The sequence below is a fragment of the Engystomops pustulosus genome, chromosome 2 (genome assembly GCF_040894005.1).
Source record: "Engystomops pustulosus chromosome 2, aEngPut4.maternal, whole genome shotgun sequence".
NCBI lineage: Eukaryota > Metazoa > Chordata > Amphibia > Anura > Leptodactylidae > Engystomops > Engystomops pustulosus.
Genome location: NC_092412.1, coordinates 10,556,808 through 10,582,995, shown reverse-complemented (window position 1 = coordinate 10,582,995; position 26,188 = coordinate 10,556,808). Strand labels below are relative to the sequence as shown.

Here is a 26,188-nt window from a genome sequence, read left to right as displayed (position 1 = left end):
TAATACTGATTTGGCAAGCTCTGTGTACTGCTTTGTAATCTGTGTGCTATATAAATAAAGGAATTATTATTATAGACTACATGGGGGCTGGCTGGCTATATATAACTGGGGCTGGCTGGCTATACACTACAGGGGGCTGGCTATATACTACTGGGTGCTGGCTATATACTACTGGGGGCTTGCTGGCTATCTATTGCAGGGGTTTGTCAGGCTGTATATACTACTGGGGGCTGGCTATATACTACTGGGGGCTAGCTGGCTATATAATACTGGTGGCTGGCTGTCTATACTACTTGGGGCTGGCTTGCTGTATATATTACTGGAGGGGTGGCTGGCTATATACTACTGGGGGCTGGCAGGCTATATACTACTTGGGACTGGCTATATGCTGAGGAGACTGTGACCAATGCATTTCCCACCCTAGGCTTATACTCAAGTCAATAGGTTTTGCCAGATTTTGGTGGTAAAATTAGGTGCCTCAGTTTATATATATACACTCACCGGCCACTATATTAGGTACACCATGCTAGAAACGGGTTGGACCCCCTTTTGCCTTCAGAACTGCCTCAATTCTTCGTGGCATAAATTCAACAAGGTGCTGGAAGCTCCTCAGAGATTTTGCTCCATAGTGACATGATGGCATCACACAGTTGCCGCAGATTTGTCGGCTGCACATCCATGATGCGAATCTCCCGTTCCACCACATCCCAAAGATGCTCTATTGGATTGAGATCTGGTGACTATGGAGCCATTTGTGTCCAGTGACCTCATTGTCATGTTCAAGAAACCAGTCTGAGATGATTCCAGCTTTATGACATGGCGCATTATCCTGCTGAAAGTAGCCATCAGATGTTACAGGGTACATTGTGCTCATAAAGGGATGGACATGGTCAGCAACAATACTCAGGTAGGCTGTGGCGTTGTACCAAGGGGCCCAAAGACACCATGACACCACCACCAGCCTGAGCCGCTGATACAAGGCAGGATGGATCCATGCTTTCAGGTTGTTGACGCCAAATTCTGACCCTACCATCCGAATGTCGCAGCAGAAATCGAGACTCATCAGACTAGGTAATGTTTTTCCAATCTTCTACTGTCCAATTTCGATGAGCTTGTGCAAATTGTAGCCTCAGTTTCCTGTTCTTAGCTGAAAGGAGTGGCACCCGGTGTGGTCTTCTGCTGCTGTAGCCCATCTGCCTCAAAGTTCGATGTACTGTGCGTTCAGAGATGCTCTTCTGCCTACCTTGGTTGTAACGGGTGGCGATTTCAGTCACTGTTGCCTTTCTATCAGCTCGAACCAGTCTGCCCATTCTCCTCCGCCCACAGAACTGCCGCTCACAGGATGTTTTTTCTTTTTCGGACCATTCTCTGTAAACCCTAGAGATAGTTGTGCGTGAAAATCCCAGTAGATCAGCAGTTTCTGAAATACTCAGACCAGCCCTTCTGGCACCAACAACCATGCCACGTTCAAAGGCCACAAATCACCTTTCTTCCCCATACTGATGCTCGGTTTGAACTGCAGGAGATTGTCTTGACCATGTCTACATGCCTAAATGCACTGAGTTGCCGCCATGTGATTGGCTGATTAGAAATTAAGTGTTAACGAGCAGTTGGACAGGTGTACCTAATAAAGTGGCCGGTGAGTGTATATGACTATGTAAGTAGCTGTATATATATGTCTCTGTATACAGTATAGATGTGGGATGTATATATGACTATGTATGTAGCTGTATATATATATCTCTGTATACAGTATAGGTGTGGGATGTATATATGACTGTATGTAGCTGTATATATATGTCTCTATATACAGTATAGGTGTGGGGTGTATATATGACTATGTATGTAGCTGTATATATATGTCTGTATACAGTATAGGTGTGGGGTGTATATATGACTATGTATGTAGCTGTATATATATGTCTCTGTATACAGTATAGATGTGGGGTGTATATATATGTCTCTGTATACAGTATAGGTGTGGGGTGTATATATATGTCTCTGTATACAGTATAGGTGTGGGGTGTATATATATATATGTCTCTGTATACAGTATAGGTGAGGGGTGTATATATATATGTCTCTGTATACAGTATAGGTGAGGGGTGTATATATATATGTCTCTGTATACAGTATAGGTGTAGATACATGGAAGTCTCTGTCCTCCCCTTCTCTTCTATACACACTGCTGCTTCCTGTCCTCCGGAAGCCCCGCCCCTTCAGTGACATCACACTCCCCGGGTCACATGACTAGTGGATAGTGAGCAGGAGCCCCGCCCCTCCAGTGACATCACACTCCCAGGTCACATGACTAGTGGATCGTGAGGAGGACGTGTGTTAGAGAGTGTCCTGCACTGAGGAGAGAAGAGGTAAGTGACCAGAGGAGGGACTACAACTCCCAGCATGCTCCAGGAACACACACTATATGAAGGGACTACAACTCCCAGCCTGCTCCAGGAGCACACACAATATATGGAGGGACTACAACTCCCAGCATGCTCCAGGAGCGCACACACTATATGGAGGGACTACAACTCCCAGCATGCTCCAGGAGAGCACACACTATATAGAGGGACTACAACTCCCAGCATGCTCCAGGAACACACACACTATATGGAGGGACTACAACTCCCAGCATGCTCCAGGAGCACACACACTATATGGAGGGACTACAACTCCCAGCATGCTCCAGGAGCACACACTATATGGAGGGACTACAACTCCCAGCATACTCCAGGAGCACACACACTATATGGAGGGACTACAACTCCCAGCATGCTCCAGGAGCACACACACTACATGGAGGCACTACAACTCCCAGCATGCTCCAGGAGCACACACACTATATGGAGGAAATATAACTCCCAGCATGCTCCAGGAGCACACACACTATATGGAGGGACTACAACTCCCAGCATGCTCCAGGAGCACACACACTGTATGGAGGGACTACAACTCCCAGCATGCTCCAGGAGCACACACACTGTTAGAGATTTTTATCTAGGACAGTCCTTCATGTTGTACAGGCGACTTCAAATGAAACATTTCATGGCTGCCCCGGGGCTTGAACACAAACCCAAGACACACGTCAGTCTCTTGGTGTCTGTAAAGATCTTCTCCCTGTTTCTTTCCCAACCACCCGTATATCAAAACAGAAAAAGCATTGGGGGGCGTGGTGAGATGATTAGGGGCGGGATTAAGTGAGCCATCGGCTCACTGAGGGGAGAGTACTCCCGTCGTTCTCTTGAAGGAGCCGGCTCTTAGAGTCAGTTTGTCACGAACAACCCATCACTATGAGGAATTGGAGCTCCGGGTCCTGACCAGTGATGAGGAGTAGAAGCCTTAGGTCCTGACCAGTGATGGGGGAATAGAAGCTCCAGGTCCTGACCAGTGATGGAGGAATAGAAGCTCCAGGTCCTGACCAGTGATGAGGAGTAGAAGCCTTAGGTCCTGACCAGTGATGGGGGAATAGAAGCTCCAGGTCCTGACCAGTGATGAGGAGTAGAAGCCTTAGGTCCTGACCAGTGATGGGGGAATAGATGCTCCAGGTCCTGACCAGTGATGAGGAGTAGAAGCCTTAGGTCCTGACCAGTGATGGGGGAATAGAAGCTCCAGGTCCTGACCAGTGATGTGGAGTAGAAGCCTTAGGTCCTGACCAGTGATGAGGGAATAGAAGCTGCAGGTCCTGACCAGTGATGGGGGAACAGAAGCCCCAGATCCTGACCAGTGATGGGGGAATAGAAGCTCCATATCCTCACCAGTGATGTGGAAGAGAAGCTCCAGGTCCTCACCAGTGATGGGGGGAACAGAAGCTCCAGGTCCTCACCAGTGATGGGGGAATAGAAGCTCCAGGTCCTGACCAGTGATGTGGGAAAAGAAGCTCCAGATCCTGACCAGTGATGGGGAGAGGTGCGCCAGGTCCTGACCAGTGATGGGAAATAGAAGCTCCAGGTCCTGACCAGTGATGGGGAATAGAAGCTCCAGGTCCTCACCAGTGATGGGGTAGGGGAACAGAAGCCCCAGATCCTGAGCAGTGATGGGGTAGGGGAACAGAAGCCCCAGATCCTGACCAGTGATGGGGAAGAGAAGCTGCAGGTCCTGACCAGTGATGGGGAAGAGAAGATGCAGGTCCTGGCCAGTGATGGGGAAGAGATGCTCCAGGTCCTGACCAGTGATGGGGAATAGAAGCTCCAGGTCCTGACCAGTGATGGGGGAATAGATGCTCTGAGTCCTGACCAAAGATGGGGGCAAGAGAAGCTCCAGATCCTGACCAGTGAAGGGGAGAGAGGCTCCAGGTCCTGACCAGTGATGGGGAATAGAAGCTCCAGGTCCTGACCAGTGATGGGGGAATAGATGCTCTGAGTCCTGACCAGTGATGGGGAATAGATGCTCTGAGTCCTGACCAGTGATGGGGGAATAGATGCTCTGAGTCCTGACCAGTGATGGGGGCAAGAGAAGCTCTACATCCCGACCAGTGATGGGCAAGAGAAGCTCCAGGACTCGACCAGTGTTGAGGAAGAGAAGCTCCAGGTCCTGCCCAGTGATGGGGAGAGATGCTCCAGGTCCTGACCAGTGATGGGGCAAGAGAAGCTCCAGATCCTGACCAGTGAAGGGGAGAGAGGCTCCAGGTCCTGACCAGTGATGGGGAATAGAAGCTCCAGGTCCTGACCAGTGATGGGGGAATAGATGCTCTGAGTCCTGACCAGTGATGGGGGCAAGAGAAGCTTTACGTCCCGACCAGTGATGGGCAAGAGAAGCTCCAGGTCTCGACCATTGTTGAGGAAGAGAAGCTCCAGGTCCTGCCCAGTGATGGGGAGAGATGCTCCAGGTCCTGACCAGTGATGGGGAATAGATGCTCCAGGTCCTGACCAGTCATGGGGGAATAGAAGCTCCAAGACCTGACCAGTGATGGTGAATAGAATCTCTAGGTGCTGACCAGTGATGGGCAAGTGAAGCTCCAGGTCCCAACCAGTGATGGGCAAAAGAAGCTCCAGGTCCTGACTAGTGTTGGGGAAGTGAAGCCCCAGGTCCTGACCAGTGTTTGGGAAGAGAAGCTCCAGGTCCTGACCAGTGATGGGGAGGAGAAGCTCCAGGTCCTCACTAGTGATGGGGAGGAGAAGCCCCAGGTCCTGACCAGTTATGAGGAATAGAAGCCTTGGGTCATGACCAGTGATGGTGAATGGAAGCTCCAGGCCCTCACCAGTGATGGGGGAATAGAAGCCCAAGTCTTGAAGAGAAGCTCCAGGTCCTGACCAGTGATGGGAAGAGAATCTTCAAATCCTGACCAGTGATGGGGAAGAGAAGCTCCAGGTACCTGCCAGTGATGGAGAATAGAAACACCAGGTTCTGACCAGTAATAGAGAATAGAAGCTCCATGTCCTGACCAATGATGGGGAATAGAAGCCTTGGGTCCTGACCAGTGATTGAGAATGGAAGCTCCATGTCTTCACTAGTGATGGGGAATAGAAGCTCTAGATCCTGACCAGTAATGGGGAATAGAAGTTCCAAGTCCTGACCAGTGATGGGCAATAGAATCCTTGGGTCCTGACCAGCGATGGAGAATAGAAGCCTTGGGTCTTGACCAGTGATGGAAATAGAAGCTCCAGGTCCTGACCAGTACTGGGGAATAGAACCTCCAGATCCTGACCAGTGATGGGGAATAGATGCCCTATTCCTGACTAGTGATGGTGAATAGAAGCTCCAGGTCCTGACCAGCGATGGTGAATAGAAGCTGCAGGTCCTGACCAGTGATTGAGAATAGAAGCTCCATGTCCTCACTAGTGATGGGGAATAGAAGCTCTAGATCCTGACCAGTGATGGGGAATAGAATCCAGTGAATAGAAGCTGCAGGTCCTGAACAGTGTTGGGGAAGAGAATCTGCAGGACCTGACCAGTGTTGGGGAAGAGAAGCTCCAGGACCTGACCAGTGATGGGGAATAGAAACTCCAAAACCTGACCAGTGATGGGGAAGAGAAGCTCCAGGTCCTAACAAGTGATGGAGAATAGAAACACCAGGTTCTGACCAGTAATAGAGAATAAAAGCTCCAGGTCCTCACCAGTAATAGGGAATATAAGCTCTGGCTCCTGACCAGTGATGGGGAATAGAAGCTTTAGGTCCTGACCAGTGATGGGGAATAGAAGCCTTGGGTCCTGACCAGTGATGGGGAATAGAAGCCTTGGGTTTTGACCAGTGATGGGGAATAGAAGCTCCAGGTCCTGACCAGTGATGGGGAATAGAAGCTCCAGGTCCTGACCAGTGATGGGGAATAGAAGCTCCAGGTCCTGACCAGTGATGGGGAATAGAAGCTCCAGATCCTGACCAGTGATGGGGAATAGAAACCTTTGGTCCTGACCAGTGATTGAGAATAGAGGCTCCAGGTCCTCACCAGTGATGGGGAATAGAAGGTCCAGATCCTGACCAGTGATGGGGAAGAGAAGCTCCAGGTACTAAGCAGTGATGGGGAATAGAAGCTCCAGGTCCTGACCAGTGATGGGGAATAGAAACCCTAGTCCTGACCAGTGATTGGGAATAGAAGCTCAGGTCCTGACCAGTGATGGTGAATAGAAGCTCCAGTTCCTGACCAGTACTGGGGAATAGAACCTCCAGATCCTGACCAGTGATGGGGAATAGACGCCTTATTCCTGACCAGTGATGGTGAATAGAAGCTCCAGGTCCTGACCAGTGATGGTGAATAGAAGCTGCAGGTCCTGACCAGTAATTGAGAATAGAAGCTCCATGTCCTCACTAGTGATGGGGAATAGAAGCTCCAGGTCCTGACCAGTGATGGTGAATAGAAGCTGCAGGTCCTGACCAGTGATGGGGAATAGAAGCCTTGGGTCTTGACCAGTGATGGAAATAGAAGCTCCAGGTCCTGACCAGTGATGGGGAATAGAAGTTCCAGATCCTGACCAGTGATTGGGAATAGAAGCTCCAGGTCCTGACCAGTGATGATGAATAGAAGCTGCAGGTCCTGAACAGTGTTAGGGAAGAGAAGCTGCAGGACCTGACCAGTGTTGGGGAAGAGAAGCTACAGGACCTGACCAGTGATGGGGAATAGAAACTCCAAAACCTGACCAGTGATGGGGAAGAGAAGCTCCAGGTCCTAACAAGTGATGGAGAATAGAAACACCAGGTTCTGACCAGTAATAGAGAATAGAAGCTCCAGGTCCTCACCAGTAATAGGGAATAGAAGCTCTGGATCCTGACCAGTGATGGGGAATAGAAGCTTTAGGTCCTGACCAGTGATGGGGAATAGAAGCCTTGGGTCCTGACCAGTGATGGGGAATAGAAGCCTTGGGTTTTGACCAGTGATGGAGAATAGAAGCTCCGGGTCCTGACCAGTGATGGGGAATAGAAGCTCCGGGTCCTGACCAGTGATGGGGAATAGAAGCTCCAGGTCCTGACCAGTGATGGGGAATAGAAGCACCAGATCCTGACCAGTGATGGGGAATAGAAGCCTTTGGTCCTGAACAGTGATTGAGAATAGAGGCTCCAGGTCCTCACCAGTGATGGGGAATAGAAGGTCCAGATCCTGGCCAGTGATGGTGAAGAGAAGCTCCAGGTACTAACCAGTGATGGGGAATAGAAGCCTTGGGTTTTGACCAGTGATGGGGAATAGAAGCTCCAGGTCCCGACCAGTGATGGGGAATAGAAGCTCCAGGTCCTGACCAGTGATGGGGAATAGAAACCCTAGTCCTGACCAGTGATTGGGAATAGAAGCTCCAGTTCCTGACCAGTGATTGGGAATAGAAGCCTTTGGTCCTGACCAGTGATTGAGAATAGAGGCTCCAGGTCCTCACCAGTGATGGGGAATAGAAGCTCCAGGTCCTCACCAGTGATGGGGAATAGAAACCCTAGTCCTGACCAGTGATTGGGAATAGAAGCTCCAGTTCCTGACCAGTGATTGGGAATAGAAGCCTTTGGTCCTGACCAGTGATTGAGATTAGAGGCTCCAGGTCCTCACCAGTGATGGGGAATAGAAGCCACAGGTACTGACCAGTGATGGAGAACAGAAGATCCAGGTGACTGGGTCATAGGCGTCGCTGTCACCCCTAGTTTTAATTTGTGGAATATAGCTAACTCCCTCAGGTGGGTGAAGAAGACGAGAAAGGACTCTCCCTCATTTGTTTGAATGCTCGTAGAGGTGGCTTTTAAATCTCATGCATTGCAAGAGATATTTTTAATTTAGTAAATGGCATATCGTATCCATGAATGAGGGACCAATATATTGGGACGTTATCAGAATGGATGTTGGCATCGGAGGCAAGAGGCAGGGCTAAGGAAGAAGAGGTCGATATGATTGAAAGGTGTAGTAATTTGAAAATTCTCTATTTCCTGGATGGAGTATTTGCCATGTATTAACCAGCAGAAGATTCTGTAGATCTCCCTTAAGGGATTCCAGCTGCCTAGTGGGGACAGTGCTCCTACTGGAGTGTCGTAAATAAACTTCAAAAATTCTCCCTCTACTATTAAGGTTCTTGTTAGGGATTTTTATGCAGGGCCCCAACAGCCCTCTTGACTTTTGTAAGGTGAGTCCTAATTAACCCTTGATTGAACATAGAGACCAAGACATACGTCAATCTCTTAGTCAAGATCTTCTCTCCTTTAATAATCAAAATGCATAATATATATCAGACAGAAGAGTCATCAAAGGGGTGTGAATAGTATACTGCAAAGCTATTGGACATCAGCATATTCTGGGAAAAAAGTGAATTAATTGTGCTCAGTTCTCAGAGACCTTGTACACAGATATTGTTTATACTAGTTTGCTGAGAAGAAGATGATAAGTGGCTCCAGAATCACAATATAATCAAGGACAGACTGGCTTCTCATTAAATGTCAAAGGGTATTAGCTGACAGGCCAGCAAACAGGTTACATAAAATGAAGTTTGAATCATGACATTAACTTGACAATGGTCAGGGAACATGGCCGCTGTATCTAAGATGGCGGACAGTAGTCAAGATGGCGTCCGAAACAAGTGCGACCTCCTTAACAATTCCCCCCTTTGAGCTTTGCTGGCCTGTAACTCCATCCTGAGCGACCTCCTCAAGCTCCAGGTACCCACAAGTAGGCTAAGCCCTTACCTGCTGGACTTGTTACCTCTTCACCAGATCCCCTGGAGGCCAGTCACTCAGGGGTTACAGGCCTGCATACTCAAATCACATCACTGAGTTCCCATAGTCCATAGGTTTGTAAACAGGCAGCATCATCCTCCGCTCCAGGCACTTCTCCTGTCGTGGTTCTTACCGCTTGGACGGACATCTGGGACATGGTGGACTTGATGAGGGGGACTACACAGCACACAATAAGTGACAAGAGCAAAATCACAATCCCCAATATCACCCCCACTTAAAGGAAACCCTTCCAATCCCCCAACCACAAAGTGAAGGACAAAGTGTCCCCCCCAGAGTTTCTCTTGAGGTCCCTGGACAGTCCTTCAATCTTTTCACGAGCATGGGTAATGGATCCATAGGGGGTGATGTCATCTGGGATGTATATGCGACAAGCCACTCCCACCATCTTACAGACTCCTCCCTTCTCAGCAAGGGTCATGTCCAAAGCCATGCGGTTCTGGGAAGCATCTCCGATATAATTCACAAATCTCTGTTGATTACAATAAAAAACAGTTAACCCAACCAACATCTTTGCTCATAGCTCTCTGGGGAATAATGGACTCTAGACCTGCCCATATCTGATTGTGGGCCTTGTACTCAACTGGGACCCCCCTTGGTGCTCCCACTGTATCTATATAAACGTTGTCATCTAGGTGCTTCTCTCTCAGACCTCCAGAATCCTTTGGGATTCTCTACCTTTTCTAATGTGTCTGATCAACTTTATCCCTGGGGATCACGAGGAAGGAATGCACAAATCTTATCACCGTACACTCCCCTTCCCAGCCTCTAGGCCTGACCTGACTCTCCTATCCCCACAAATCCAGTACACATCAGACACTGCTAATACAGGGTTACCTGTGCTCTCAATGTTAAAGAAGGTCATTGTCGTGTTGCACCAACCGTAGGTAAAGTCTCCTACACTGGGGGCATCCTGGTCACCCCTATAGATACAGTGATAGTCATGGTTGGGGTGTCCCCGAGCATACAGTCAGTCAGAAGAGAACAGCTAGCAAGAAGTATAAGTAAGCATGGAATAGAAAGCTTGGAAGCGTACTGACTTCCCTCTAGCTTCAGACGTGGCACCGGTCAGCAGGACTTGGAAAGGACCGTCGTAGCGAGGCTCCAGACTCTCTCTCTGGTGTCTCTTCACCACCCGTAGTCTCCAGGCTTCAGGTTATGCATCCTGAGGTCTCTGTCTGCATCTGAAAAAGGAATCAGAAACACTTTTGCCGACCTTTTTCAAGGCCTGGCTCAACTGTGCCATGTTCCACCTTGTTTCCTGCCATCATCTCTAGGGTCGGTGGGAAGTAGGGGCTTAGTCTGGGTGCACAGCCAAAAAATACTTCAAAGGGGGACAATCCCATCTTTCTGAATGATGGTCAGCAGGACTTGGAAAGGACCGTCGTAGCGAGGCTCCAGACTCTCTCCCTGGTGTCTCTTTACCACCCGTAGTCTCCAGGCTTCAGGTTATGCGTCCTGAGGTCTCTGTCTGCATCTGAAAAAGGAATCAGAAACACTTTTGCTGACCTTTTTCAAGGCCTGGCTCAACTGTGTGGCATGTTTCACCTGGTTTCCTGCCATCATCTCTAGGGTCTGTGGGAAGTAGGGGCTTAGTCTGCCAGTCTACTCCCTGTAGGGCCGTGGGGTATTGGCTGGGTGAGTTTCACCCCCTTGTGGGAATCTACACCAGGTATACTGGAATACTGAACTGGTAAAGGCAAATAGGTACTGGCAATTTTCATGTTGGGGCACAGAGAGGAAAACATTTGCCAAATCAATAACAGTGAATAATATGTCACTCTCAGGGACTGCTGCCAGTTTGGGCTAGGGACCACTGGGCTTCAGTGCACTCATTGGCGGCTTGGAGGTCATGGACCATGCTACATGTATCCAGCTGTTCTTTCTGAGTCTTTTCTTGACCGGGAATGGGCTAAAATCATCATCGGACTAGCAGGGGAGAGTTCTACAATGCAAGGCGATAACTCTGTTTAAGGGGGGCTGTTCTCGCTGACATCCTTGTCCATAACCACCCCCCTTGTCTAGCCCTGTCGGGGCCGTCTCCGCCACTCACTACAGTAATGTCTCCTCCCCGCAACGCCCAATTGGGTTGGCCGGTTGAGACTTCCGGAGATGTTGTCAATCTCACTTTGGCGTGGTCTGTGAAACATCCTCTATTCCCTCTGAACGTCAATGTCAGAGTCCCTCCACCACATCTCCAGTCCAGTGTTCTGTGCTACCTATAAAGTTCTGACCAGACTCCAACGTCTCAATAAAATCCAGGTACACTTGTGTTGATTGTTAATCAAAAAGGAACAAAAGTCAGTCATAGGCTCTGTAATACAGTTGGGGGGCTCATTCTTGCTTAGTCTGTTCATGGGGTACACAGGAGGACATCACATCATACTGTATTCTTGTTCCACAATCAAATAAACTCCTTCAAGTCTTTTTTAGATTGTCAGGGAGAAGTCTAAACGCAGCGATCTACCCCTCCCAAATGTAAATGTTCTCACTAGCCTGTAAACCACGAGATAACAGAACACAGATTCCAAGCAACTCAATATGGAGAAATTCAGTTTTCCGTGAACATCAAGGTCACTATCGTCTCTCTCGTAGATAAGAAAGACACAGCACATGTCAGTTCTTCACAAAACAAAACGCAGCTCCAACAGCCCCCACCCTTTTGTTAACCCCATAAATGCCAGAAAGCAGGTACCGGAGACATTGTAACACTTTTTCATAGTAATTTCTCTAATTGTCGGGATCAATAAATTTGAATAATACTCAAACAACCTCCATCCCTCACTCCAAGACCCCTAGCAGACGCCCCAAGCATGGTCAGCTGTTTTCCTACAAAGCCCCACAACAGCTTTTATGGCTGCCAACAGCAATCAACTTTCAGGGACTTGAAGGGAATATAACTTAAAATGGCCGCCACTGAAAAATAAACTGACTTAAGATGGCCGCCACTGAAGAATGGCAGGGCACGTCATCTTCTCTAACCACCAGATACAGGGGTGGAGTCTGGATTACAGGGGCCATTTTTCACTCCAAGGAAAATATAATAAAATCTCTTTTTCTCAAATTCTTTCCACATCAAAAACTTTGAAATGTCCCTTATCGCCTGTCTCTTTCTTCAATGGGCACTCAGAAGAATCCCAGTCACTCTGTCCTGGTCCGTCTGTCAAAGTCAGAGGCTATAAGTGTCTGTTTTGCAAATCTGATCAAGTTTTCTCACTTGTACAATCATCAGATCATCTGACACATCCCAAAAAACTTTCAAACCTTCACTATGACCTTTCATTTCAACACAAAACTACCAGCCCTTATGTCCGATCATGTCAACTTGCACGTTTCCATCAGTCCTACTTAACTCAACAACCTTTTGTCTACTTACATCATGCCAATCTTCTGTCTACCTACATCTTTTTGTCTGCAATACACTTGGCTCAATTCCAATTCACAACTCATCATAAATGCCTACTACTGCAACACAACCAAACTTGTCCCCACAGACACAGCGAATGCCAACACCTCGATTTACTGACCCCAAAGAAACTAGATACCAGACTTCCACAGAGGACTCTACACCAAGTCAACTCTGACCTGTCACTACTCTTTCACCGACTACACCAAGTCCACTCTCTTACCGACTCTTTACTAAGTCACTCCTAGTTCTTACAGTCCCACGAGGCTGTTCAGACTCCCAAAAAAAAAGAAAGCTAAACACACACTTGATCAGAGCGGGTCTCCGCTGCACGTGCAGAAATTGAGCTCTATACCTCTATGGGCAACCCTATTGGCACCAGTCAAACAGTACTATAGACACTATGATAATCACAACAGAATATCTCCCACTCTCCCACTCTAGCATTGCAGACATCTAAGGGTTACTACTTCCCATCTCACAGTTTCAGCTAACATCACAGACTGTCTGACCATCCGTCACTGTCCAGTCTCTGTCCAGTCTCTGCCCATCACCTTACAAAGAGGTTCTTTGCCAAAAACTCTGAGCTTAGGTTACAGTGAACAACAGTGGCAAATACATAACACAGAGACAGTCTTACCCGGTCCGTCCAACCAGTGAACCAGAAGTGACATATCAAGGTAGACAAGAAAAATTAATATCTTACCCTGAGAGCGCTCTGGTCAGTTCTGTTCACCAAGCCGGCGGGGACTCTTCACGGAGGCTGTCTTGGTGTTGTTGTTCACTCCTAAACCCACCCAGGAAAGGACGCCAAATATTGTTAGGGATTTTTATGCAGGGCCCCAACAGCCCTCTTGACTTTTGTAAGGTGAGTCCTAATTAACCCTTGATTGAACATAGAGACCAAGACATACGTCAATCTCTTAGTCAAGATCTTCTCTCCTTTAATAATCAAAATGCATAATATATATCAGACAGAAGAGTCATCAAAGGGGTGTGAATAGTATACTGCAAAGCTATTGGACATCAGCATATTCTGGGAAAAAAGTGAATTAATTGTGCTCAGTTCTCAGAGACCTTGTACACAGATATTGTTTATACTAATGCTGAGAAGAAGATGATAAGTGGCTCCAGAAACACAATATAATCAAGGACAGACTGGCTTCTCATTACATGTCACAGGGTATTAGCTGACAGGCCAGCAAACAGGTTACATAAAATGAAGTTTGAATCATGACATTAACTTGACAATGGTCAGGGAACATGGCCGCTGTATCTAAGATGGCGGACAGTAGTCAAGATGGAGTCCGAAACAAGTGCGACCTCCTTAACAGTTCTCTCCAAGAAATCTGACAGTTTGGCTAAAAAAATTTGGCCATATATCTGGACCTTGAGGAAGACATATTTATCCGGCTACCTTCTCATCCAAGACTTCAATTGCTATCTGTGGACTCTAAAGATAATTTCCCATGAGGGTGCATGAGCCAACAGGGGGAACCTGCAAAGATCAATGTGCCATATCCAATTCGAGGGCACCCTCAGTACATTTTTGAAATTCAGTCTGAGTATATAGTGGAATTTGGAGGATTCAACAGATTCTACTAGATGGGGGACCTGATGTCTGTTAATCTGAAAATTGTGCCTGAACGGTATCTGTAGAAGATTCTACCTCTGCAACCCTAGTTTGCAACTGACACAACTCTTCTAGCATCCTTGCCAATTCATCACTGTATGATTGCTCCAAGTGCCACATAGCACTTCATATCTTCCCTTGTAAGAATTGCCTTCAAATGGGATTGGAAGGTGTATAATTCTGATAGAGCCTCCAGTGTGTGGAGAAGCAGGGACTGCTACTGCAGAGCCACAGAGGAATCCATCTGTCCAACAGACAGGGTTTGGAGTTATGTTGTCGAAGGGGTCTGGGTGCTATTAGAGGTAATCACTGTTGCATACCTCTTGGTTGGAGCAGTGGACCTGAAGAGGGATCTGGTGACATTGTCCAAGAAGAGCCACCCCAGGAAGCAGGCTGGGGGGTGGAGGTACTCCAGGATGCAGGGGCCAGGTGTTCCAGCTGAGATGGCTTTGCGGGCAGAGTTTGGGGACTCTACGTGTAAAGCTGGACCAATGCTGTAATTCTTATATTCCCAGGGATTGGTGTAGATGCTTGTTGAGGGTCTTCCCTTATAGAGAGGTAAGAGTCTGTCTGGATAGAGTCAAGTTCTGTAGATTCCTGCTGAGAGATGAAGGCAGAAGATGCCACAGTTGAGTCATGACATGATAAGCCTCTGTCTAGCAAAGGTTGACTCTATTTCTGGTGTCTCTGTTATCACAAGGGCCTCGGGTTTTGGACCACGACACCAGCTCCAATCATTGGTAGATGCGTAGACTGTGCAGGTGGTCGAATATTGGTAGTCTGGATAACAGGGATTGCAGTTGGAGCATCTGCCAAAATGTTAAATGCAGAGGTCAATGATGGTGGTGTAGAGTCACAACTGTCTCTACTATTTTTTACCTACCCTTTCTAGTCTTTGCTATGTCGGTAGTGAAAATAGAATTAGTGAAGAGTCCCAAGTCCAGTGTCATAACTCATTGCCTTAGTCTTTAAACAGTTTACCCATTGTCTTTCCATTTTTTTTTTAATTTTCCTTAGATAAAGGACTCCATTTCTCTAAAAAATGGTATTTTTTATCAGTGACCCAAAAGTAATTGAGACGGACAGAGAGCAGATGGCGGCCAGGATCCTGGACCTCAACATGGAGATCATCTCCTTGATAACCGGAGAGGTGAGAGTCTTCCAGGACATCGCTCTTATCTCTAGGAAAAACAGCGGGAAATGACTGGAGAGGTAAAGGATTCTTAGGATCTATGTAGTGATCAGTGTCTCCCCATACACAGGATTACACAGTAGTGAAGAAGTCGTCTGGTGAGTGTGTGACCCCCCGTGTGTCAGGAGGATGGACCCAGAGCCCCATCACCGAGCCTCCACCTCATTCACCGATACATGAGCAGAAGATCCTAGAACTTACCTCCAGGATCACTGAGCTGCTGAGCGGAGAGGTGAGCGCTGCCGGGAATGCTGGGACATTGTACAATAACACAAGGGAGGGGTCTGGGTGGTGACTGTGTCATTGTGTGTGTCAGGTTCCTATAAGGTGTCAGGACGTCACTGTCTATTTCTCCATGGAGGAGTGGGAGTATATAGAAGGACACAAGGACCAGTACGAAGATGTCATGATGGTGAAAGGTCCACCAGGGATGGAGAAGGACAGAGAGCAGATGGCGGCCAGGATCCTGGAGCTCACCCTGGAGATGATCTCCTTGATAACCGGAGAGGTGAGAGTCTCCCAGGACACGGCTCTTATCTCTAGGAATAACAGCGGGAAATGACTGGAGAGGTGAAGGATTCTTAGGATCTATGTAGTGATCAGTGTCTCCCCATACACAGGATTACACAGTAGTGAAGAAGTCGTCTGGTGAGTGTGTGACCCCCCGTGTGTCAGGAGGATGGACCCAGAGCCCCATCACCGAGCCTCCACCTCATTCACTGATATATGAGCAGAAGATCCTAGAACTTACCTCCAGGATCACTGAGCTGCTGAGCGGAGAGGTGAGCGCTGCCGGGAATGCTGGGACATTGTACAATAACACAAGGGAGGTGTCTGGGTGATGACTGTGTCATTGTGGGTGTCAGGTTCCTATAAGGTGTCAGGACGTCGCTGTCTATTTCTCCATGGAGGAGTGGGAGTATATAGAAGGACACAAGGACCAGTACAAGGACATCATGATGGAGGACCACCAGCCCCTTACATCACCAGGTAAGAGGAGACCTTCCTGATTATAGAGGACAGAGCAGGTGTGAGGTCACCTCCTCCATCATCTCATCATCACATATAGACAATGTATCAGTCACTGTGTATATTTCCTATAGATGGATCCAGTCAGAGAAATCCACCAGAGAGATGTCCCAGTCCTGGAGATTCCCGAGATATTACACAGGAACCAGAGAGATGTCCCAGTCCTGGAGATTCCCGAGATATTACACAGGATCCAGAGAGATGTCCCAGTCCATATTTCCATGTTGTTAAAATGGAGCCAGAGGAGAATGTCCCACTGGATCATCAGGTAGATGGAGTTGAGATTTCTGTAAATCGTCTATATATGGATCTAATGAAACTTCTACTAACCTTCTCCAGTAGCAGTGGGGTGGAGGGTCTATAACAGTGATGGCGAACCTTTTAGCGGCCGAATGCACAAACTGTAACCCAAAACCCCCCTTATTTATCGCGAGGTGCCAACCAAAAATTAAAGCAGGAATTTATTGCTTCCTGTTCAACAATTTTCAATCATATTGGCCTCCTGAGGACAGCAACACAGTAGAAAGATAGAAAATTTTCGTCATTTTAGCTTCTTTCCAGTGTCCCTTTGTACACAGAGAATCGTGGGGCCAGCAGGAGATCCTCCAAAAATAATTCGGCCCTGTCTACTACTTCCTACAGTCCCAAGTAGCGAAGTGAATATCAAAATGTGACGGAAAGCCGCATCTTTTAAGTTGCTTGGAACTGCAGGAAGATTCTTTGAGTCTCGTCTGGTGCGCTGGGGCGATGGCCCGGGTGCCCACAGAAAGGGCTCTGAGTGCCGCCTCTGGCACCCGTGCCAAGGGTTCGCCACCACTGGTCTATAAGATGATGTTGATGGTCGTTGTGGTCAGTCATAACTACAAATACGTACAAATTGCATTAAAGATTGTAGTAAAAATACCTATTACACTAAACTTACAGTTAATCTAGGACCTGATGTCCATAAGCGCAGTCTCCACCTCAGGATTGGATCACATCGTTTTATGCAGTAATATAACCGTAACTATGATGTGGATGTGTAAAATATTTGGATGAATATTGATCCTGTCTCCTGCAAGAGATTATTTTCATGCCTTCTAGAGGTTTTCTCATGTCCTTCATGTTGGATCTTTCCAGGAAAGTTGTGGTGGAAGGAGGAGCGGAGAGGAAATCCCCTCATCAGTGACAGAGGAGGGTAAGAGCCTTTCATGTATCTTGTGGGTTATTCTTCCCTTATACATTGCAGGGAGAGGTCACATCCAGGGGAGGAGATGGAGATGACATAGACACCGGCTCATCTGTCTTTGGTTCTCTCCTCCACTCAGTGGGATCTGTCGATATTCACAGGTTGTTCAGTTACGTGTGGAAGGAATATTTTCTCTCCTTTAGACATTTCAGGCTGACTATCTAGGGATGGGCTTCTGGGTGCTTACGATACCCAGTGGTTACTTGCTCTGCAATGTCTCAACAAACCCTTACTCCATACTTGCATACATTCTGAATCAGACATTCAGGCTTCTTCTCCTCCAGCATACCTCCAGGACCACCACAAATCGAAGTGGCCTATGCACAGCTAAGATCAGATCCCTCTGGACTAGGGCTAGTGGTGAAAAAGTGAAAACTGTAGTGTTCCAGAGATAATCCCCTTAGTGGTGACCCAAAGTCAAACCGTTAGGATAGCATAGTGGGTGCTCAACCAACTAATGTTTTCCAGAAGAGACCAGTATTTGTGTCAGCACCAGCTCATGCAAGCCATACAAACTATTGTCGATCGCTCGGACTCTCTATCTAGTGCACAGGTCCCAGCTTCTCCACCTGCCATAGCTTCTGTCAGTTCTGGAGTTCAACTACCACTTTTGCCTCATGATGACGGTAAGTCGAAAGCCTGCTGTGGATTCCTGGACCAGTGTCAAATCAATGCTGCATTGCATGTTCATTGATTCCCTACTGAATGCTCCAAGTTGCTTCCATTGTTTTCTTACTCTCTAGTAAGGTCTTATATTGGGCAAACCATCTCTGGGAGCATGGCAGCACTGAAACCGCAAAACCGCAAACTGTATTTGTGGAAATGTGTTGGACAGTAGACCATTCAGTTCCAGTACTCTTGCTAAATTTTTCTTGGAACAGTGATGCCTTCGTAGCCTCTTTGGGGAACTTTCTGGAAGGGATATGCCAGCTAAGACAAACTCATTCCCCTGGCCATGTGCTGTGGTCATGTGGAAAGAAGATTCCAATACTGGCACTAAAATTTAATTTGCCCCGTCTTAACGCTTCCATTCCTTTCCAAGATGAGCCAATACATGCAGAGAGGACAAGTCTCTGAGCTATGTTATGCAGGCAGACAAAGAATTATGTTTTGCTGCCGCGAGATATCAGGAGGGGGAGAAAGAAAAAGAGGAAGGATACGGTGGTTAAGTTCATCGAGGGGTTGTAATATCAATGGGACCCAGGAGCCTGTAGGGGCTCTTGTAACACCCCCAGAGCATTTGTGCTTCATTATCATAAATAGCTCCTAATATACATGGCACCTAATATACATGGAGCTGTAATCGATAGTTAATAAAGAGGAAGTCAACTACTAGATTTTCTATGTAGACATTTCTCCTGGAAAAACTTACACAGAAAAAAAAATCTAAGATGGCTGGTCATTCAAGGACTTGTAAGACTCGTAACTTCATTTCAAGCCAATTCCGGTAGCCTGCACTCTCCAAGGATATATGAGAATATGTCTCTGTATGCTCTAAGTGTGCCCAGTAGAAGAGTCTCCATTATAGACCTACAGGCTAACAAGAAGAGAAGACCACCTCATATCTACCGGCACATGGCTTTGGCTTGAGGTTCTACAAGTTTGCTCCTAAATTCCTTCGCCAATTTGAAGTTTTTTTAACAAATTGGCTTACAAGCTTCAACTTCCTCTGACCATAAGGATCCCTTACTTTTCCATTTGTCTCTTTTCAAACCAGTGGTTCTTAAATTTAAACTTCTTCTGGTGGCTCCACTGATGTTTTCGAGGTCATAGAAGAGCCCCAACAGTAGCTGGGAAAACCTTTTGCTTTTTAGACTGAAAGGCCTTTGGTTACAGAAGGGAGAGATGGAACCTGAAGAATATAGAACCAGATCCTCAAAAGATTTATTTCGTTTTGGTTCCAAGAAGTGGGGCATAATGGAAGTTGGGTGCTTCAACTGATAACTGGCAACCGGTTCTGTTTCCTCCTGCCCATTGAGAAAATTAAATATCCACTCCATCCATATCCATCCTCCAAAATTTAAAGACCCTTTTAGTTTAAGCGCTCTTCATATATTCGGTCTCAATGCGTTCAAGGTTCAAGAGGTGTTTAATTTGCTCAGCAATATATTGTAGTGTGTGTACCTCTTGCAGCCAGAAACAAAGAAAAGTTTTGTGTTGTCACCAAGCTAATTACATGTAACAATTCTCGTAACTAAATAGGGAGGCGGGAGAGACCTTCCTCTTTGAGGAAGTGAAAGTATGAAGGTGTCGGGGTTCACCGGAATTTCTCAGTCCCACAAACAATAATACACACCTCACACCATGCCCCAAAGGATCTGCACGTGTGGACATAGCAAAAGACCATGGAAAAGATTCATACCCTTCTCCTTATATTTTGGGCAACTGGTTTTGCAAGGGAGGCAGAATAAATCCAAATATGTCTTTATGCAGTAAACAAAATTGAGAATCTCTCCAAATATTGTTGAGAAAATATTTTTCCTTATCGATTGCTGATTTGTCGGTATTTATCACCTGGATATCATGAGCTGAAGCAACACATCATCTCTCATCAAGTCAATTTGTCATCTAGCCTATGGCTTTGATACGTTAGGGGCAACCAATATCAGATAATCAAATATTAGGGCCTATTTCTTTGCTGACATTGATCACTTGTGACATGATTAACACCCGTTTACACGATTAACACTCTGCACTAATCAAAAATAAGCAATTCTCTAATTTACTATAATTAGCTGTCTGTAGCTGTTTAGCAGCTAGCAGAGGTTAAACCTTGCCCCCAGGCTAATCTCTATTTTTCACACTTTCTGGTTGCGATGGGAAACCATACAGTACAGCTAGACACCACAGGAGACTTGTTGAGAGGTGCTATAGGACCTGTAGTGATGTCACAAGCATGTGACTCCTCACATGCTTCAGGTCGGCTAGTTACAAAAAATAGCTGTCCTGCATAATTTAAAAGGACTTGGTGTGATGCAAAGGACCTGCAATTGAAACCTCTCAAATGCATTCATAAAATACTTTGAGTTCTTGCTTAACAACTGATAAGACAGGGTTTCGAGTGCCAAGTCAAAAAAACAGAGTGGACAAAGAACATTCCAGCTTCATCCCCTGGTTTAACAGGTAGACCTGCATGCTATCCCTCGCTCTGGGATAAACATATAAAGCACAAAGATAAGTGCGGAACTCACCTTGGAAATCCAACCTATCCAGCACCATCCATTATTAAAGGGTTTCTTTGCATCAAGCGTGACCACAGCATCTTCTATAGCTTCCAGGACTAACAGCACTTACCTAATGTAAGTGACTGCCGATTTAAAACCCACTTGGTTCCTCGCAATTATTGTTGGTAAGATAGTTGTCAAGGAATTGGCCAGGACTTAAAGCTTTATGAGATCAGCCTAAAAGTGATCCGATCCCTCTTTTGGAAATTAACATTATATGTGAAATAAAACAGCCCTAGGTCAGTGAGTTGCCCTGGATTGTGCTGTTAAAAAGGTTGGACAGCTGGACCATAACTTTAGAAAACTACCCAGGATACCCCACTGGCTGAAGAGCCATGTATAATTCCGACCCTCATCTTAAACATGTGAAAAAAAGTTTGAAAACTTAAGATGGATTTTCTGCAACAGCATTTTAGTTGCTGTAGGATCATCACGTGATTGCGGGGAAACCCTCTAAAATTCAAAGTTACAACATGCAGGATGTAATTAACTCAAACCTAAAGACAGGAGCCCATTGAGTTGGGATTTGGATGGTGCTATAGGTGCCTTCAAGCTGTCTGATAGTCTGGGCAAGGGAATTCCAGAGAATTGGTGCAGCTCGGGAGAAGTCTTGGCGACGTGCGTAAGAGGTTCGGATTAAGATAGAGATTAATCTAACATGACTGGCAGATCGAAGAGCACGGGTTGGGCGATAGACTCCATAAGACATGCCTCTGCATGTATTTGTGAATAATAACTCTTCGTCCCCGCTCTCCGGCCTGCTATAAGTCTTTTATTGAGCTAATCCCGGAGGGTCAAGATTAGAGAAGATCAGCATTGGAATCAAGATGTAGAGGATGTTAGGTGACTATGTGAAGATTAATTTTGTTCATAAAACTGTATATGCACCTCTAATTATTTCTCTAATTTGGTGGAGCTACAAAACATGAATTTTAGACCATTCCAGTCCATATAAATAGTCATAAAATGAAGGATAAACCTCCAAACCATGGCTCTACCCTCGAGATATAGATATAGAACGTCTCATAGTAGTCACATCAAAGGATTCCGATCCAGGTTCTCCCATTGACATCAAGGTTCAGATTTCAGAAAATCGTAGAAGTAGTAAAGGTTTCCAGAGGAAATTGTTGAGGAATATAGCGTAGCCCGTAGTGTAAAAACTTTATCTTTTATTGTAGTTTACTTACAATTTCTTTGTTAAAAACCTCATTTCATAAGAGCCCTCGTGCAGAACGTCGGTTAATAAACCCCCAACCATGGGCTCCGCTCCTTTGCTTCGTCCGGGGCATGGCTAACGTCATTTCCTACTATTATTTGTATACTCTCCACTATTGGAGCTGTCCACTACTAAGTTTGCCTTTTTGGGGGTAGTTCCCAAGAGAAAAGGAGGCGTGTATAAGTTTAAAGTGAAGGCGGTTCCTCTACAGGTCCGACCATTTTTAAACATGTGATATGTGATTGGTTAGTAGTCTGCCAGGTTGGGAGCGTTTCCAAGTGGGTGCGTACAACCTCGAAGTAGCACAAGTTCTCTCTAAGGTCCGATAGATGGTGTATAGAGTAAACGCTATATGATTGGAGGAATCAGTCATGTGGTGTTTTATTTTTTAAACAATATTAGTAAATGACAAAGTGGTAAATTCAAAATTTTGATTACATAAAGATGCAGTTTGATGTTTTTTGTGTATATATAGTGCCAAGTATTTGTAAAATCTGAATATATCGAAAGGTGTTTTAATGTAAGATTCGTAACTTTGTGGAAGAGTATAAAAATGTAATAGCCAATGACGATAGCCATGCCCCGGACAAAGCGAAGCCCATGGTCGGGTGTTTATTAACTGACATTCTGCACATTCATGACATGACATTCGTTTTTTTTTTTATAAAATGTGATTTTTAACAAAGAAATTGTGAGTAAACTACAATAAAAGATAAAGTTTTCACACTACGGGCTACACTATATTTCTCCACAATTTCCTCTAGAAACTTTTATTATTTACATGAATGTGGAAGACAAAAGGAGATGAGAAGTCTGAATGGAGGCTGATTTTCTGGAATCTGAACCTTGATGTCATTGGGAGAACCTGGATCGGAATCCTTTTAGGTGTTTATTATCTGGAGTGTAGCGCCACGGAGGGTTATCCTCTGTTTAGTAATGCACAGACACTCTTCCAGTGCTAAAAAATAACGCTTTTAATGCACAATTTGTGACAAATAAATTAATATAGATGACTTTACTTTATTTTTGCTTGTAAAAAAAATGTTTAATTTCTTGACTATATTTTTTTAGGAGACAAAAGTACAAAAGGTCCCCATGGACGCCCCCCCTCATCTCCTTCTGGTGAAGACAATCAATCACATCTTTCCAGAGAGGAGGGAAATCATGGACAGTTTTCATGTCCTGAAAGTGAGATGAGTTTTACTCAAAAATCACATCTTGTTATCCCTCAGACAATTCACACAGGAGAGAAGCCGTTTTCATGTAGTGAATGCGGACAATGTTTTATGCATAAATCACAATCTGTTAGACACCAGAGAAGCCACACAGGGGAGAAGCCATTTCCATGTCCTGAATGTGGCAAATGTTTTGGGAACAAAATCTATCTGAATAGACACAAAATAATCCACACAGGAGAGAAACCATTTTCATGTAGTGAATGTGGGAATTGTTTTAACAAGAAATCATTCCTTATGCAACACAAGAAAACTCACACAGGGGAGAAGCCATTTTCATGTACCATTTGTGGGAAATGTTTTAGTGTGAAAGCAGGTCTTCTGGAACATCAGAGAATTCACACAGGAGAGAAACCGTTTTCATGTACTGAATGTGGGAAAAGTTTTAGATGTAGGGCAAGTTATTTGAAGCATGAGAAAACCCACACAGGGGAGAAGCCATTTTCATGTAGTGAATGTGGTAAATGTTTCAGCAGGAAATCAAGTCTTGTTCACCATCAAGGAACTCACACAGGGGAGAAGCCATTTTCATGTCCTGAATGCGGCAAATGTTTTGGAAACAAAATCTATCTAAATAGACACAAAAGAACTCACACAGGAGAGAAACCATATCCATGTAATGAATGTGGCAAATGTTTCATTCAAAAAAAACATCTCTATACACATCAAAGAATTCACACAGGGGAGAAACCATTTTTATGTACCGAATGTGGGAAATGTTTTAAGGATAAGTCAGTCCTTCTTGTACACAAAAAAACTCACACAGGAGAGAAGCCATTCTCCTGTACTGAATGTGGAAGATGTTTTACGGTGAAATCAGTCCTTATTGCACACGAGAGAACTCACACAGGGGAGAAGCCATTTCCATGTACTGAATGTGGGAAATGTTTTACCCAGAAATCCCTTCTTGTTAGACACCAGAGAACTCACACAGGGGAGAGGCCATTTGCATGTCCTGAATGTGGGAAATGTTTTAATTGTAAATCGGATCTTGGTAAACATCAGAGAATTCACACAGGGGAGAAGCCCTTTTCATGTCCTGAATGTGGGAAATGTTTTGCAGAAAAATCAAGTCTTGATCAACATAGGACAGCCCACACAGGGGAGAAGCCATTTTCATGTAGTGAATGTGGTAAATGTTTCAGCAGGAAATCAAGTCTTGTTCACCATCAAGGAACTCACACAGGGGAGAAGCCATTTTCATGTCCTGAATGCGGCAAATGTTTTGGAAACAAAATCTATCTAAATAGACACAAAAGAACTCACACAGGAGAGAAGCCATTCTCATGTAGTGAATGTGGAAGATGTTTTACGGTGAAATCAGTCCTTATTGCACATGAGAGAACTCACACAGGGGAGAAGCCATTTCCATGTACTGAATGTGGGAAATGTTTTACCCAGAAAACCCTTCTTGTTAGACACCAGAGAACTCACACAGGGGAGAGGCCATTTGCATGTCCTGAATGTGGGAAATGTTTTAATTGTAAATCGGATCTTGGTAAACATCAGAGAATTCACACAGGGGAGAAGCCCTTTTCATGTCCTGAATGTGGGAAATGTTTTGCAGAAAAATCAAGTCTTGATCAACATAGGACAGCCCACACAGGAGAGAAGCCCTTTTCATGTAGTGAATGTGGCAAATGTTTTAGCCGGAAATCAAGTCTTGTTCACCATCAAGGAACTCACCCAGGGGAGAAGCCATTTTCATGTCCTGAATGCGGCAAATGTTTTGGAAGCAAAATCTATCTAAATAAACACAAAAAGAACTCACACAGGAGAGAAGCCATATCCTAATGAATGTGGGAATTGTTTTAGCAAGAAATCATTCCTTCTTAAACACAAGAGAATTCACACAGCGGAGAAGCTATTTTCATGTACCGAATGTGGGAAGTGTTTTAGTGCAAAATCAGATCTTGTTGAACATCAGAGAATTCACACAGGCGAGAAGCCATTTTCATGTACTGATTGTGGGAAATGTTTTAGATCTAGATCAAGTTATTTGAAGCATGATAAAACCCACAGAGGGGAGAAGCCATTTATGTGTCTTGAATGTGGGAAATGTTTCATTAAAAAAAAACATCTTTATGCACATCAAAGAATTCACACAGGGGAGAAGCCATTTTCCTGTTCTGAATGTGGGAAAAGTTTTTTACCCAGAAATCTGTTCTTGTTCACCATCAGAGAATTCACACAGGGGAGAAGCCATTTTCATGTACTGAATGTGGGAGATGTTTTAGCAAGAAATCAATCCTTCTTAAACACGAGAGAACTCACACAGGAGAGAAGCCATTTTCATGTAATGAATGTGGAAGATGTTTTAACCGTGCATCAAATCTGGTCAGACATAGGAGAACTCACACAGGGGAGAAGCCATGTTAATAATGCAAGAAATGATAATTGGCCGATGTAAATGAACATCTCTCTGTATTTTGGCGAGAGAGAAGCCTCAGTGATATCTAACAATAAATCCATTGTTAATTTCTCCCAATAATATTTAAAAGGTTCATCCAAATCAATATGTTCTCTGCTAGATGAAGGCTTGTCCTCCCTCTTATTGAATTTCGGGGACCCTAGCTTTGTGGGCTAACCCGCCCCCCCCCCCCCCCCCAGGACATTTTCCCCCCAATTTTTTTTTATTTCAAAGGGACAATCCCTTTATAAATGTCATTTTGAGTTCATTCGAAAATGTTAAAAAAGTAGTGTACATTACAAAAAAATGTTTGTTTCTCTATTTTTTGTAACTAAAAATAAAATTAATAAAAACAAAAAAAAAAATCTTGTCCATTTTTAACTAGCTCTATGTGTCACAAAAAGATTTTTAATGCAAACCTGTCCCCAGGAATGTCCCTATTGGAAGGTTCCTGTAGCCAATGTGATTCTGATTTTAAAGGT

General features: G+C 45.3%; 1 pseudogene; it reads left to right on the top strand.

The window, feature by feature from the left end:
- The first annotated feature begins 17,490 nt into the window (after nt 1-17,490).
- On the top strand, nt 17,491-25,875 carry LOC140119789 (uncharacterized; annotated as a pseudogene).
- The last annotated feature ends 313 nt before the right edge of the window (nt 25,876-26,188 follow it).